The sequence below is a fragment of the Gambusia affinis genome, linkage group LG20 (genome assembly GCF_019740435.1).
Source record: "Gambusia affinis linkage group LG20, SWU_Gaff_1.0, whole genome shotgun sequence".
Lineage (NCBI taxonomy): Eukaryota > Metazoa > Chordata > Actinopteri > Cyprinodontiformes > Poeciliidae > Gambusia > Gambusia affinis.
The window spans coordinates 3956618-3971877 of record NC_057887.1 but is presented as its reverse complement, the minus strand read 5'-3'; the positions used below and the strand labels follow the sequence as shown (position 1 = coordinate 3971877).

General features: G+C 39.0%; 1 protein-coding gene across 3 annotated transcripts in view; it reads right to left on the bottom strand.

Annotated features, from left to right (window-relative positions):
* The window catches only part of LOC122823406, an 87199-nt gene that overhangs the window by 12139 nt on the left and 59800 nt on the right, over positions 1-15260 (bottom strand). For 2 of the 3 annotated variants that reach the window (XR_006369329.1, XM_044102998.1), the window contains exons 1-2: positions 2151-2436; positions 1955-2056 (exon numbers count right to left, since the gene is read on the bottom strand). The gene's annotated coding sequence lies outside the window, so the exon portion shown is untranslated. Of the gene's footprint in view, positions 1-1954; positions 2057-2150; positions 2437-5111; positions 5230-15260 lie in introns of those variants that run through there. The other variant, XM_044102999.1, reaches the window with a different exon arrangement.

Genomic DNA, 15260 nt, shown 5'->3' with positions numbered 1-15260 from the left:
CAAATGAATAGTGAATCTCGCTGTTTGAAATATAACGAAACAGAAGAAAACAAAAGCATTATCATGTCTAGAAATGTTCACATTCACTTTGACGAATGGCCTGATGAAAAGTGGGTGATCAAGACTAATTATTATTGAATAGATACTTTCCTTTGTAAACAACTTTACGGATATGCTCAGATTTATTCAAAGTGAACTTCTGCCAAGTTGTTCCCTAACCTAAAGTATGAAGATGTGGGGGGCAGTTAGTTTGTAGAAAAATAGATAAATTATTGAGTCATTGGGAAACTAAGAAATGTTTTGTTTTGTTTTTTTTTCCCATAAATTTAACCTTCAGAAAATCTTAACCGAAAAATGCTGATAGCTCTGTCATTCAACTCTCATTTGTTGTACTTTTCTCAGCTGAACGACAGACTAGTTAACTTTAGCAATTGAAATAGAAAAAAATTTAAAGGTTTATACCCTTAAGGTACATTGTTATGTTAGCATTATTCAAATGCTAACATAACTATTAAACTATTACAACAACATCAAAGTGTTGGACAGCAGTAACTCTGACAAACAGTCAAGCAAAACCCCCTATTTAGTTGTTGAAAGTGGTACATTCCAGTGCTTCGCCAGGCACCAATATTGTTTGGAAGCAATCAATGCTAAATCACAGTTAGCTTATCCGGGGAATGACTTTTACTAGTGGCTAGCCTTCAAACACTCTGCAATTGTTTAGCTGAGAAAAAAAAAAGCAATTTGTAGTTGTTAATACTAAACTGTCTATTTACGGATTATCCGCAGATTTTTCAGTGGTATGTGACTAATTTACTCATGGGAAATGCACCTAATATTTTATCTAAGAACATATCTAAAAGTTTTGAGAGGAAATGCAGCTTGGGAAGCTAAAATACCGGCGTGTAATGCTATTTGTCATGCCAATTGGCTGGCATTTTGGGAGTCATTTATTTTCCTTAGCACTGCTACTCTGGAGAGAAAATAAAGAAAGACTGTAAATGTTAGCTTCTGCAAAAGTGCCAAGACAGATTCTATGTGTAGCATTGCATTGTATTCAATAATATAGCATTGTGCCCAATAGAGATGAGCATTTTCAAGTTGAGCTTCCATTTAACTACCAGTCAACTTCCCACTGCTCTGAAGTTGTTTACCTGAGAAAACTGACACGGACTAAACAGTTTTTTTTTATTTTAGTGATTTATTGTTTGATAATATACATTGTACCCCATGGAGATAAATATCTAACACGAGTTGTTTTTATTGCTAAAATTAGATCAAACAGTGTCAATTAAGCTAGCAGTTAGCTCGTTTAAGTAAACAATTTAACAGTCTCTTGTCAGATTGTAGTAATTTAATTTCAATAAAATGGAATTGCATCCCATAAACATTTTTAACTTAGTTTTAATCACTAATATTAGTTTGAATCACTCAAACTAATTTTAGCTAGCAGTTAGATTTCCACCACTCTGGGGATTTCTACACATTTCTACAAACTCAGTTAAGAGAACTATTACTAATGTCTTTTTTCAGGCTATCCAGACAGTTCCATTCACCGGGTAAAAGTCTCAAGACCTTATTGACTTCACTGTATATAAGGCCAGACTTGCTGAATATTTTGGCTTTCTAGGACCTCTTGGTTGCCAGCAATCTTCTATCTCTCATAACTAGATATCAGTTAGCAGCCACGGTACTTTCCCAGCATCTGCTTGTGTATTTATACTCACAAACTGAGGTAGCCAAACTAACTGTACTGTAAAAAGACTCAAACTATAAAGCGTAGATATTCTTTTTCATTGTCGATATTACATTATGGGTGAAATGAATAAGACAAGATGTCTGTTTAGTGATTTAAAAGTAAGAAAACATACGAGTGTTTAGCCAAAACACTATGAAACGTTCAGTGTCTGCCATTTATCACATTTTAAATCATTTAATTTGAGTTTTTCCTTACCTTGGTGATGGGTGTGTCATGCTCACAGCAAGAGGTCTTCCCACACTAACGTATGGTTAAGAACAAATCCCCAGAGTTAAGTCCAGCAATCCAGAGCGGCACCTGTAGCCAATACTCCAGTTAGTAATTCCTCGTCACTAACTTTTTTTTTTTTTTTTAAGTTACAAGTTCAAGACCTAGGACAAAGAAAACTCACCTTAGTGAGTCAAGCCCCTGGATCCATGTTCAAATGCTCTGGCGTGGCCGGCCAGCTCTGCGCCAGCTCACAAAGTACCAAAATAGACGCACAAGTCAGCGTGGCCAAACTGAGCAGCAACACAGGACCCGGTTTGATGCCTCTCATTGGAATAACCAGTAGGTGTCGAGTGGCAGGGTAAGACGGGCCAGCAGCCATGAAATGGACACTGTCATTGGTTATTTTTGTAGCCAAGCATTCAGATCTGATTGGTTCTTGCATCGATCTTCTCTTTACTGTCTGGTACCTTTGAAAACCAGACTTGTCATAGAAGAGGAGGGAATGACTAGTTTGGACAATATATAGTAGCTGGAGGGTGAACTTAGCTGGTTACAACACTGACTTATATTTAGCTGCCAACTTCTATTGCCTGAGTCACTCAAAGAAACGAGTTTTGGATGTTGCGCATTGCCTCACAAAAGTCCAGATTAGGCTTGCTGGGTGCAGACGTCTGCTGACTGGCATGACCAAGGCAGGGCTGGACTCATTCTTGTTGCTCAAGCTCTGTTTACAAGGCTGTGATGTGGAAATGTGTGACCGGATAGTCTAGTTTTAGGACTGATGCAGCTGTTGTTGCTGTGTGATTATGCTGAAACTTAGGAGGGGTGTTGTGTTGACTTATTGTGCCTCGTGGAAGGATAATATATGTGATTTATGTAACGGATCATCTCTGCGCATTCTGAAAGTAGAGATGTTTTTATTTCTCCAAGCTCTACTGTGTGGCTCCATGCAAGTGCTAAAGCCATTAACAGCTGTTTGTTTATTAATGCCAGTAAAGTTGTTTTTCCCATCTTTCCTACATTATTAATGTGCAAACACTGCAACTGTTGCTTCAACCTCAGTAAAATGATACAGAAAATGGTCTTCAGGTTTTTCCCATAAGCCAAAAACGAAAGTAAGATGTTTAATGCATCTGTCCTTGTAATGGTGACTGGACATTATCATCACATGTACAGCAAACTCATACTTCCTGTAAAAACTTCTATGAAAAACCACTGTGTAGCCTTAAAAACGATCAAAACATAGAATAGTAAATAATGCCCTTTTATGGTATTTATGAACGTGGAGGAGGAGGTTTGGATCGAAGCTCAATCATGTATTAGAGTGGCCCAGTCAAAGTCCAGACTGAAATCCAACTGATAGTCTGACCTTAAACAAAAACAATTCTGTCTCCAGATGTAAACAGCTGATAGATATGCTATACAAAAGCTGGTGAGTATGAATGCATGAGATGGTCATTTGCACAAAATCTAGAAAACCAAGCTAGATTATTTTCCCTTCACAATTATATTCTAATGTTTTATTGCTATTTCAGATAAAATCCCAATAAAACACTTCAAAAAGGTGCAAATACTTTTGCAGGGCTCTGTGTGTGTTTTTGATGTGCCATAAACTGGACAGCGGACTTCCCCTCTTTGTCATGGACTAACTAGACGATGATGTCAAAGTGTGAAGAAGTAGGTCAGAGTAGAAGTGAAACTGTGTGAACCTTTTGATTGAGGACCTTAGGGATGAACACAGATGCTATCTTCTTTCTCTTCTTTGTAGAAGCAACTCGAGATGCTGGTTTTCAGCAGGTGTAAAGGAAGTTAGTTTGTATTGCTGTGTCTGGAGTTTGCAATAATTGAAACTAACCAAGGCTGACGAGGCAATCAGCAAAGATCAAGGTTCTTTTATCAGATTAAAATACACTTTTTAAAATGAGATTTAAAGCTGCAGAATGCTACTTTTATAGCATTAATACAATATGTTTCTTACATACCTATTAAAACCGTCTCACATTGTGACAGCTTGCTATGAGGCAGATAATCTGTGAAAAGATCGTTCTCTAACCTTGGGCTGCATCTGGAAAAATGCACGGCTCCAGACGAAAAACAGCCAATCAGAGCTAGGAGGAGGGTCTTACAGAAGAAGCTTAAAATGAGCAAATACTTTTTCAAAGTGCAGCGGTTAAAAGCCACATTGGTCCACATGCTGAATAAGTGAAGATATCATAGAGAAAATATTATACACCGAGCGCAGAGTTGAGGACGTAGTCATTTAATCAGCAAAGCTTTGAAACCACAAAACACAGGAAGCTGCACGTCTTTTGTAAGAAAGTGTCAGAGCCCTTTGAGAAGTCAGTAAACGCAGCAGAAACACCCGGAGATGAGGACAGATCAGTTCCCTGGGTGCATGCCAGCCGTAATCAAAGCTTTCCTGATTACTGGTGAGTATAACGAACGCCTCGTTTTCCTCTGGTGAAAGAGCTGCATCATTTTTAGAACACAACGGAAACAAAACCACAACTTGGCGAGTCAATCTTGTCAAGAGTCTAAAAGTAGCTTTGAGAGCTCACAAAGACACGGCTAAATTAGAAACTTGGATTACAAATGATGTCTTTTTGCAACAGATTGGAGTTAAATTATTTTAGAAGCTTGTAACGACCAGCTAAGATACACGCTAAAACCACTTAAACTGAACAGGAGGAACTCCTCTGACACTGATGTAATGGCAAACTGTGTTAAGGTCTGAACTCCGAGGCAGAAAGGCTAGCAGGAAGAAAATAGCACCAAAATAAAATGCACTAGGTTAGCATTAGCATATTGTTGGTTGCCAGAAGAAGGACTGAGCACTTAATAGTGTTATTTGATATATTTCACACAATACTAGGATAAATGTGGTTATATTCCTAAGGTAAAATGTATATTGGTGTGTCAGTCACACACTAAGGTTCCTTGTATTTTTGTGGTAAATTATCAATGCCAGAAGTCTTTTTCTTTTTATTTCCATGTTACGATTCTAGAAATTTTAATTCATAGACTTTTTTTTTTTTTACAAAGTTCCTCAAGTGTTTGTGTGTGTTTAAAAATAGACATGTCAAAAAGCATTTATGCCCTTCTCAATAGTTACTAACCTTCAACAGGTTTTTAAAAGACTTACCATTGGTGATAACCTCCAAGTCTTAGTGGTTGGAAGGCCTCGTCGTCAACACACTAGTACTGAGGTTTTCAATCAGACTCTAGTCATGGCTCCGAACTGAGCTGCTCCAAACAGTGGCCTAGCCAAGAAGAAAAATATTGGTTAAAGTTAAAGATTATTGTAAACTATTACTATGATAGCTGAGCAGTGATGAGCCGCTTTTCATCTTTACCGCACTTATAAATAATTTCACTTGCTTCGTCACGAGTTAGCAACTGATGCTACGGAGGATGACGTTCCTGACATGGTTCTGAAACAAAAACCAGCGAAGCTAATGTTTGTTTGATAGCTATGAAGGTTAGGAAAACAGCAGCCATCTTAGCTCACGTTTCTTTTTAAATCTATTAAACAAGTATTTCATTTTGATGGACAAAAATAACCTTCTGTAGTTTGGTTAACATGTCGTAATGAATTACAACGATGTAAGGTCCATACTGTTTTGATCACCCCCATTTTGTTTAAATGGTTTTAACTTTATCAGCTCTGCTCTGCCTCAGGCTGGGTGTTTGAGTAACTCAGATGTTGTCCAGATTCGTTTTTAACCAAAGCCAGTTAGCAGCTTCAGCTTCAAACGTGTGTTGCAGCCAAATCAAAAGATTATTTCAACTAAGAGTGGAAAAACAAAATTTAAGATAATGAAAGATTTTGAAGGATAAATTATCTGTAAAATACAATGTTGGTTGTTTGAGTATTTTAGTTTGTTTCCAGGGTTCAATTTTTGGTTATTTCCTTGTTTTTGTCTTTCTTCCTGCATATTTAGCTTATTTATTCATTCTTTTCTTTTATTGTATTTTTATTGATTATTGTTCATTTCCTGTCCAGCTCATCTAATGTTTTATATTACAACAAAAACCATGTTAAGTTGTTATTTGTAGACTTCTCATCAGCTTTGAACACAAACCAGCCCCATATTTTGATTGATAAACTTCTTAATAACTTTCATCTGGATTTTAATGTGGTGGGCTGGATTCTTGATTTTTTTTTTAACATCCAGAACGCAGAAGGTCAGAGTAAATGGATGCATGTCCAGAGAGATGCCCCTGTCTACCGGGTCCCCTCAAGGCTGCGTCCGTTCCCCTCTTCTTTACATTTTGTACACAGACGACTGTCGCAGCCGGCATGATGACAGGTTAATATTAAAATCTGCAGATGACTCAGTGATAGTTAGCCTTCTACATGGTGATGAACATGATGTAGTCATGTGGTCGATGAATTTGTTGACTGGTGTGATAAAGCTTTTCTTTCATTAAATGTATAGAAAACAAAGGACCTGCATTGATTTTAGACAAAACCCCCATAACACAAATCAAACAATAATTAAAGGTCAGACAGTGGAGAAAGTAGAGAACTACAAATATCTTGGGAATATTTTGGATAATAAGTTAAAATTTGTTTGACTGCTTGGCGTCCCTGTTAGACACGACCCATTATGTAAGAGGTCACACGCTGGCCTCTGGAAACTTTATCCCACACTCTAAAAGCACTCAGCATGTCGAGCTGATGTGACTGGACTGATTTTCTTTTTTTTTTTTATAAATAGGAACATGTTACTGCCGCTCACTTTCATGTGGTTTAAATTTAACCATCTTCCATACAGTGACGACTCATACAGCAAAAGTTAAGATAAAGAAGCGTGGCGAGGTTCGGGCTGTGAGAGATCTCCTTACTGAGCATTTTAGCAGCGCAGTTCCCACAGCACCACTCCACCAGAGCCAACAGCTGGGGGACCGAGTGCTTGACTGATGGGTGCCATAAATTTGAGTTTTCCTCCCCTGCCCTTGGTGTCCTCAGCTAGATTAACTAGCAATGACAGCTGACAAGAACTCACTCAAGATTTATAAAAACTAAACGAACACACACAAAAAAAACAAACAACCCAAGCAGAATTTTATTCACCAAAGATGTCTGTTTGATATTCAGTAAGACTGAGGCGGCAAAGTTGTAAAAGTAATACTGCCAAATACTAGGAGGTAGCAGTCATTTAAACCCAAGGTTTTTACAAATTTTTAAGGAAATTTTGCAATAAGCTTACAATTATGCATTAGCACACAAAAAATAAAAATAAAAATGTGGGAATCTGTTGATTTTGCGTAAATTTGCACAACCATGAAATCACAAAAAACTGGAAGGACTGACTATTGAATCTAGAAACATTTCATGCAGTAGGCGTTTTGTATTACCAGTGGTGCCCCCAAAAGGGGAACAGCGGGTGCCAACGCCCCACTTAAGAAATACTGGCTACCCCACTGCATTTCACACAATGAAATATTGTTTCAAATTTGTTTAATCAGATCCATAATAAGCATGTTATATCTATCTTTCTTAGTTGTGTGGAAGTTGTTGATTAAGGTCTGAATTTCGCTTTTAGGTGAAGTCTACACATGTCTGTAGGTACTGTATCTGAGGTAGGAGCCAGAAGTCAGAGGTTTACCTCTCTAACCACAGACAACATGGCAGTCTCAGCAGAACAAAGACAAGACAGTAGATGTTGCGATTGTTGAAAAACAGGAAATAGTGAAGCTCAAAAGGAAAGACAAACTGATGAGTGTTCAGAATACGCCCGACTAAAATAAAAAAAAATTTAAAATAAATCTACCGCTGCAAATGTTTGACCCAGAAATGTTATTTTCAAAGTGCTGCTTGTGCATCAATGCACCTCAGGCAGGCAGTTGTGCAAAACAAGTGTCACGATAGAACTCGGCCTTATCTGATCGCAGCGACAGAATCAGCTGTGGGTTTACAGTCTTCCTGTTTATGCAGAACACCATCTGTGCGCTGAAAATAATAAAGTATAATCTCTGCTTTTCAGATTGTCTGCTGGTGAACGTAAAGGGAGATGGAGGAGAGTCTGACGACAAGCTGGGTGGGTCAACAGAGAATGAGCTAACTCCTTGGCTAGAGCTGACACGCGAATTTATGCAGAATTTGGGACAAAATTCAAATTCTACTGCTGATGTTACTGGAGCTTTGTGTGTTGGTCAAAGCAAATGGTGAAAATGTCGGAAAGCACCCACTTTTGAGCACGGTGGAGGATTTGTGATGAAGAGGGCCTGTAGAATTTTTCACAAACTCTTTGAAAATACAACCAGAGTTTTATGAAACGGACATCTGGTGGTCATCTGTAGCAAAAACAACATAGAAATAGTTCAGCAGACAGAAAACCAACCATCTCCAGATTCTCAGACCTAAATCTTACAGAGAAACCCGTCGGCTGAGCTGAAGAGAACGGAGAATGGGAGAGGCACCGTGACTCTGGAAGATCTAGAGAGAAACTGTGTGCACAAAGTATTGTCTTTACAACTGGGAGCAGCTGGTTATCATCCCAAAAGCTCAAATAGTACCTGACCTACGATCCCAAATCCAAGAGGAGTGAAAAGGGAGTCTTCCTGGAACAATATCTTCCATCGACCACAATAGCCTATCGACTTCTATCGACGTCTACTCCAACGTCTCTCTGAACAGGTTTCTGACCAAACAGCCAGAAAGCAGTAACATGTCCTGAATAGAGCCATCCAGGAGAATCATCTCTACTGTCTGAAAACTGATCTGTTGGCATCTCACAACAGTCATTAGACGGCCATACTTCACTCTACAGTCGGGAGCTTGCTCAGATGCGTCACGAGTCCTTGAAGAAACTTAGGTGATACAGTTTACCGCAACATCTACTTCCCCTCTGGGAGAAATGAAGCGTTTTTGAACCGAATTAAAAACTGTTACCCAAGATATTTCCCCCACTAAAATGGATGGACTCAAATTAAAAGATGCATTTTTAAAGGTCTTCAAAAAGAGATTATACTTTTTTTTCAGCTACTTTATCAGAGAGGCCAAAACGTTTGTTCACCACCCTTAGAGGTGTTGGAGCAAGTAAAATTTACTAAAAATATCTGCAAAAACACAAAATTGTACTAAATATGTTTGGTTAAGTTTTCAGTACAGATATGTTTGTACACTTGAAATGAGAAAACATTTACTTACAAGTAACTTTTTAGCAAGATGTGAGTTTGTTTTAAGCCAATAATTCCATAATATTGATGAAAAAAGTAATTGTTAATGGCAGATTATTTCACTTTTAATCTGGATAACATTTCTTATTATTTAAACAATCTACTGGTTTAAAACTATTTCTTGGTGAGGTTTTGTGTTTTTGCAGTGAAACATCCAAAACCTGCAGGATAGATAGACTATCCTTGACATGACCATCATCTTCATCAGTTTTAATGCTTCTACTTGGTTATCCGACTTTGACTCCGACCTGCTGTGACCTCCTGGCCCTGAAAGATTCCCAGATATACCGGATTCGGATTGCAAACACTTGTGACGCAACTTGCATTGCAGACGGGGAAGCGTGACACCGTGAATCAGACCGACGAGTAAACATGTTGTGAAATCAAACGTGTCTCTTTCATTCACGCTTGCTTGGTGTTCAACAAGCCGGCTTTTCTGCTTGGTCACGGGGAGCCTCATGTTCACCGCCACCTGTTTTGTTTCCAGACTACAAGTACGTTTTGATCGGCGGTGGGATCGGCCTCTTCCTGTCCGCCCTGTTTATTCTGTCCAAGATCTGCATGATCAGGAAACAAGCGGAGATAAACTTCCCAGGTGAGCAGATAAACCTGCCAGGTGAACACATTCATCCTCCCAAGTATTAGATGCGTTGTAAACTTTGTTTTGTTTTTTTCCATTGAGTAAAACCGTTTTCCTCTTTAGAAACGAGTGCGAGGAGACCTTCAGAGGTAAGCTCTCATGTCACAAATTTCAATGTATTTTATTGTGATTTTATGTGACGGACCAAGACGAAACAGGACTAGAAAGTGTGACCATTTACTCTGACGCCACTAAATAAAATCTAATGCAAATTGTTACCATGAGAATTCCTTTAGTAAAGGCTTCAGAGGTTTATTGGAGGACAACAGAGAACAAAAAGCCACACAAAGACCAACGAACCCAGCAGACGAGTCAGAGAGGAAGTTGGAAGCAGGGTCAGGTTACAAAGGAAGCTTTAACTAAAAATGGAAAGTACAGGCGCGTGATTTTTGCATATTTTGGTATCAATCCGATACCAATGTGATATGGGCCATATCGCAGATACAAATACCGATACTTTTTATTAATGTTTCATATACATCATCAAACTTCTGACCTTCAGATCTTTTTTTTCTATTCTCTTTATTTTGATCAAACCTAAGACAGAATTTGGATAAGGCTCATAAGTGTCTGCTAAATATTTTAACAACACATTAACTAAGCCTGCTGCAATAAATATAATTAATTGCATGAAGAATTAAAACAAGTTAAATAATTTCCAGTTGCATGATTTGCTATTTTTCTCTTTTCTCTCTTTCTACCAAATCTGTAGCTTGTAATACCATGATGCCCCCACCACAATAACATGGTGGTGGGGGCATCATGATGTGGGCTAAGCTTTTCTCTAGGTACAGGAAAACTGTTGGGAGGTTAGACAAAGTTAAAAAAATAAATAAAAAAGCCACAATGTTTAGAGGCTGCAAAAACATCTAAGACTAGGGTGGAGGACCAGCCAGCCAACACACAGCTAGAGCTACAAAATGTGATAGATTGGCCCAGTTAAAGTCCAGACCTAAAGTCGCTCTCTTTCCAATCTGACTGAGTTTGAGCATATTTGCAGATAGGCATCAGCCATGGTTAGCGTCTAGATGTGCAAAGCCGGTAGAAACAGACCGCAATAAACCTGCAGCTACAAACGCAGAGAAATGTGGTTTCGCAAAGTGTGGAGGGCTGAAAGCAAATGATCGGCATGCATTTCAGGTTTTTATCCAGAAATTTCTGAATCCTTTCCCTTCCACATTCACATTATTCACCGCTTTGTGTCTCTGTCAAATAAAATCCCAACAAAGCACACTGAAATTTGGGGCTGTAACTTGACAAAATGTGAAAGTTTACCAGGTGTGAATATTATGCTGATTATTCTGTAGCAATAAACAATCTCCAATCATTGTTGTTTTTTTCTTATTATTACTCTTCCCCACAGCCCCAATCTATTATTTTGAATCAGCTCAGCTAATAAGCTGGCAGTGGTATCGAGTGACAAGCGGTGCTAAAGGTCAGGCAGAGTGCAGAGCGGCGTCTGGGTGAGGAGTCACACACGCGGCTCCATGTTGCTTCTTGTATTGCAGCGCTGAACGGTCCCACCTTTTCTACCTCCTGAAAGGCATCACTGTGGAGCTGCTGATGCATGTCTTATCGGTTCCTTCTTGTCTCACAAACTTTGTAAATAAAACATTTTTCAGACATGTACCATGTGTGTTTTGATATTTTTTTTTAGAAAGTATTTTACTAAGAAAACGCATTCTACTCAGGCGGCAGTTTTAAACATGTCCACCAGATGGCAGCACTCACCTTCAAAAGGCCCTGACATTCGAATCGCCAGAGAACTCAAAATATAAAGGTGAAATATAAAGGTTTTATCACTATGTGTGTTGACTTACCGCATATAACGCTTAATAAATTAACCCATTCTGACTCCTGGAAGGGTAAGTGGGAGTAGAAAGTGACTCATTTGAGCATTTTGCATCCTTACAGAGTGTATTCAGTCAAACCTGCGTGTCACGCTGCTCAGATTGGGCCTGCTGTGTTTCGGAGCCGTTTTACCTCCACTGCATATGGTGGATATTAACATTATGAGACCTTTGCAAGCTTTCTGACAGCATCTCTTCCACAGTGGAAACACATGCAGGAGAATCAGAGAAATCTTCTCTAATAACCCAGACGGCGTAGATGCAAACAGGGAGTAATGACTAGCAGATGGAGATGGGTTTAAAAGGATGATTTCAGCCGTTTTCTACACACTGGCTGAAGTTCAGCTTCTTCCTCCTCATGAAAATTTCACCCTCTTTAACCACGTTAAGTGAAGTCAGCGTTAGAAAAGCTGCTATGTTTTCAACAAACTCCGAGGCTCTTATTCTTCTAGTGTACCTCTGTTTGCTGAAGCCGTCTGGGGAACTGTTATCCACACCTGCTTTAGGTTGAGCAAGCGTCTACAGCGCCTTCAAATCAGGGCCAACGGTTGTGGAATTGGACCCGAACGCAGATGGGGAAAAGGAGTCAAGTCTCCTTGAACAGTAACACAGAAACAAGAGGAGCTGGAAAACATTCGACAGGAAACAGCAAAGTAATGGGAATGGCATGGAAGACCATGGAAGGACCTGATGAAGAGGTAATCAGTACCTGGGTGAAGAAGCGAGACACAAACTAAATCAAAAATACTTTCAGTAATATAAGAATCTAAGATTATAAGAAAGAACTTCAACACTAAGGCACAAGTATGGTACACAGGCCACAGGGGCGCTGCAAGGAATCTTGGGCCCCAGGACAAAAAATGTGATTGCTCCCTCCCTTCCCCCCATGCAGCTGCTGTTACAATTTCTTGAGTCAAAAGCTTCACAATTTTAAAAGCTTCCAATTGCCTTACTTTCTTTGGTCCAATACTGATACTAGGACAATATTTACTGCTCATGAATTATACATACAGCAGTTCACATACACTATACAAGTAGGTTGCTTACATTTTTTCTATTACTGAAATGTCCATGAGCAACAGTCATAGGCAACATGCAAAATATACATAAAGCAATCCAGACTTCTCAAAAAATGCTATGAAGTTGCATTTTATTCAAGCTGCAGTAAATAACTTTAATAAAAAAATATATTTTCTCCATATTTGTTAAATCTGTCATCATGTTGTGACAGTTTGTTATGAGACAGATAATCTGTGAAAACAATCAATCTCCTCCACCTGAACTACTATTGCTGGCTAAAGTAATGCAACGTTCCGGCCAAAACAACCAATCAGAACCAGTGGGACGGTCTTAGCGCTGTCAATCAATCTCATTCACTCACTGCTAAATATGCTAATGGTGGAAAAACAACATAACATTACAGGAAAAATGTTTATCTGCTGTCAGTGGTAGCCATGCTAACCAGACTGAGCATTCACAACAGGCTACGCTAGCTACAGCATAGGGATGAGCAGCCACATCAGATTGTGATTGACAGCTCTAAAACTCTCCTGTCTCTGATTAGCTGTTTCTAGAGAGAACTGGGAGAAGGCAGAGGAAATAGATTTTTCGCAGATCATTTCTATACCGCACTGTCTCAACATAATGATGAAATATGTAAAAAAGAATATTTATAAAAGTTACATACTGCAGCTTTAATTTCACTTAGGAGAGGACAGGACAGGAGGGACGTGAGTTAGAGCTGCTGCTGACTGACTCATCTGTTGTTAAGTGGTGAAAGGTTCAGGGACAAGTTAAATATATGAATATCTTAGTAATTTATTTCCTTAATTCATTAAACAGTGGTATGGAGCTAAGCTAACTATGCTGAATGGTTGATAATATCACACAGTCTATCCACCTCTCGGAGAAAAACTGGGTTACAAATCGACACTTGTCTTTCTCTCTCTCCGTCTCTATTTTTTGAAAACCTAACTATTATTTTTCTAGGCAGCATACAATACTGTCACTTGTCTTGTCTTCTAACCCAAAGTGACAAATCAAAGACAAAGACTCCTTTCTAATTATCCTTTTTATCTTCGAAGCCAGCTCTTGCTCTGATGCAAGACTGCTGATTTGATTGACTTCCCACAATGAATCGTGTCTAAACAGGGGCTATAAGTTTTGCCTTTGCATATGATGCAGAGGGTTTGCATGTTCTCCCTGTGCATGCGTGGGTTCTCTCCGGGTTCTCCGGCTTCCTCCCACAGTCCAAAAACATGACTGTCAGGTTAATTGGTTTCTCTAAATTCTCCCTAGGTGTGAGTGTGTGTGTGAATGGTTGTTTGTCTTGTATGTCTTTGTGTTGCCCTGCGACAGACTGGTGACCTGTCCAGGGTGAACCCCGCCTCTCGCCCGGAACGCAGCTGGAGATAGGCACCAGCAACCCTCCAGACCCCATTAGGGAAGAAGGGTGTAAAGAAAATGGATGGATGGATGATGCAGAGGGCGGTGGTGAATTCTGAATAAAAACAGAATTCACCTGTTTTATAGATCAGGAAAGAAATGAATAAAAAAATAACTCATACTTGCACGCACCATTATTCAATGTCTAAAGTATTAAAATAGAGAAAATGTCTAACTAGCTAGTTAGTTATCTAGCTAGTTAGATAACTAGCTAGCACTATCTAACTATCTCGCTAGTAGGACGGATGGATTGATAGACACTTTGAACAACTTGAAAGGATTTATTTTTTTTATTTTTTTTTTACCAATTAGAAATTTTGTCTATGAACAGAAAAAATGACTGACAGAGTCAATAAGCCTTGGTGTTTTACTCAGTTACCGTTAAGAGATAGAAGCAACTTCTCTCCGTTCTAGCCATCAGCCTAAGAGAGTAGGAAAACGCATCAGAAATCATCTTGGTGTTGTGGTTCAAGCCATAATTAGGCAAATCATTTCCAACATTTTGCACTGACTCCCAAAAAGATGGGGTCTTTGGGAAAGTGGTCTCTTCTTTGTCAGGGAAACATTTCTGTTTGTTCAACTGTTGCCAGACTAGGGACAATTTAGAGGCGTCTACAGACCGTCTCCTTTATCTTCATGTCCGAAGCCACCCTGATCTCCAATGTCCTGCTTTCTGAGGGTCGATAAAAGCCCACAAAGACTCCCAACAACTGACAAGGCTGTACACAATGATTCACTGTGGGATCTTGTAACTGGAGACATGACTGGAGAAAGATGGAGACACATACAGGCCATTCAGAGATCCGCCATAGAGAGCGCAAAAGTAGATTAGGAAAAAAAAGGGGTAAAAGTCATTTTTTCACGATGTTTCAAACAGGTTCAAACTAAATATTTAGTTAGCAAGCTAAATGTTAACCTTCAAAATATTTAGTACTGAGCTAAATATTCAGTTTACAGACTAAACATCTAGCTTCAAGATGAATATGTAGATAGCAAGCTAAGTATTTAGTTAATATGCTAATTTACATGACTAACTGGAAGTGTCCTCCCAAACTAAAAGCCAGCTCTTACAAATGTTTCTATTAACGCCAACTGGCATTACTGACATGTTCAGTTGTTGCTCATGTCACCTCTCAATAGTTTTTTTCTTCTTGACATGTAAAACATTTCA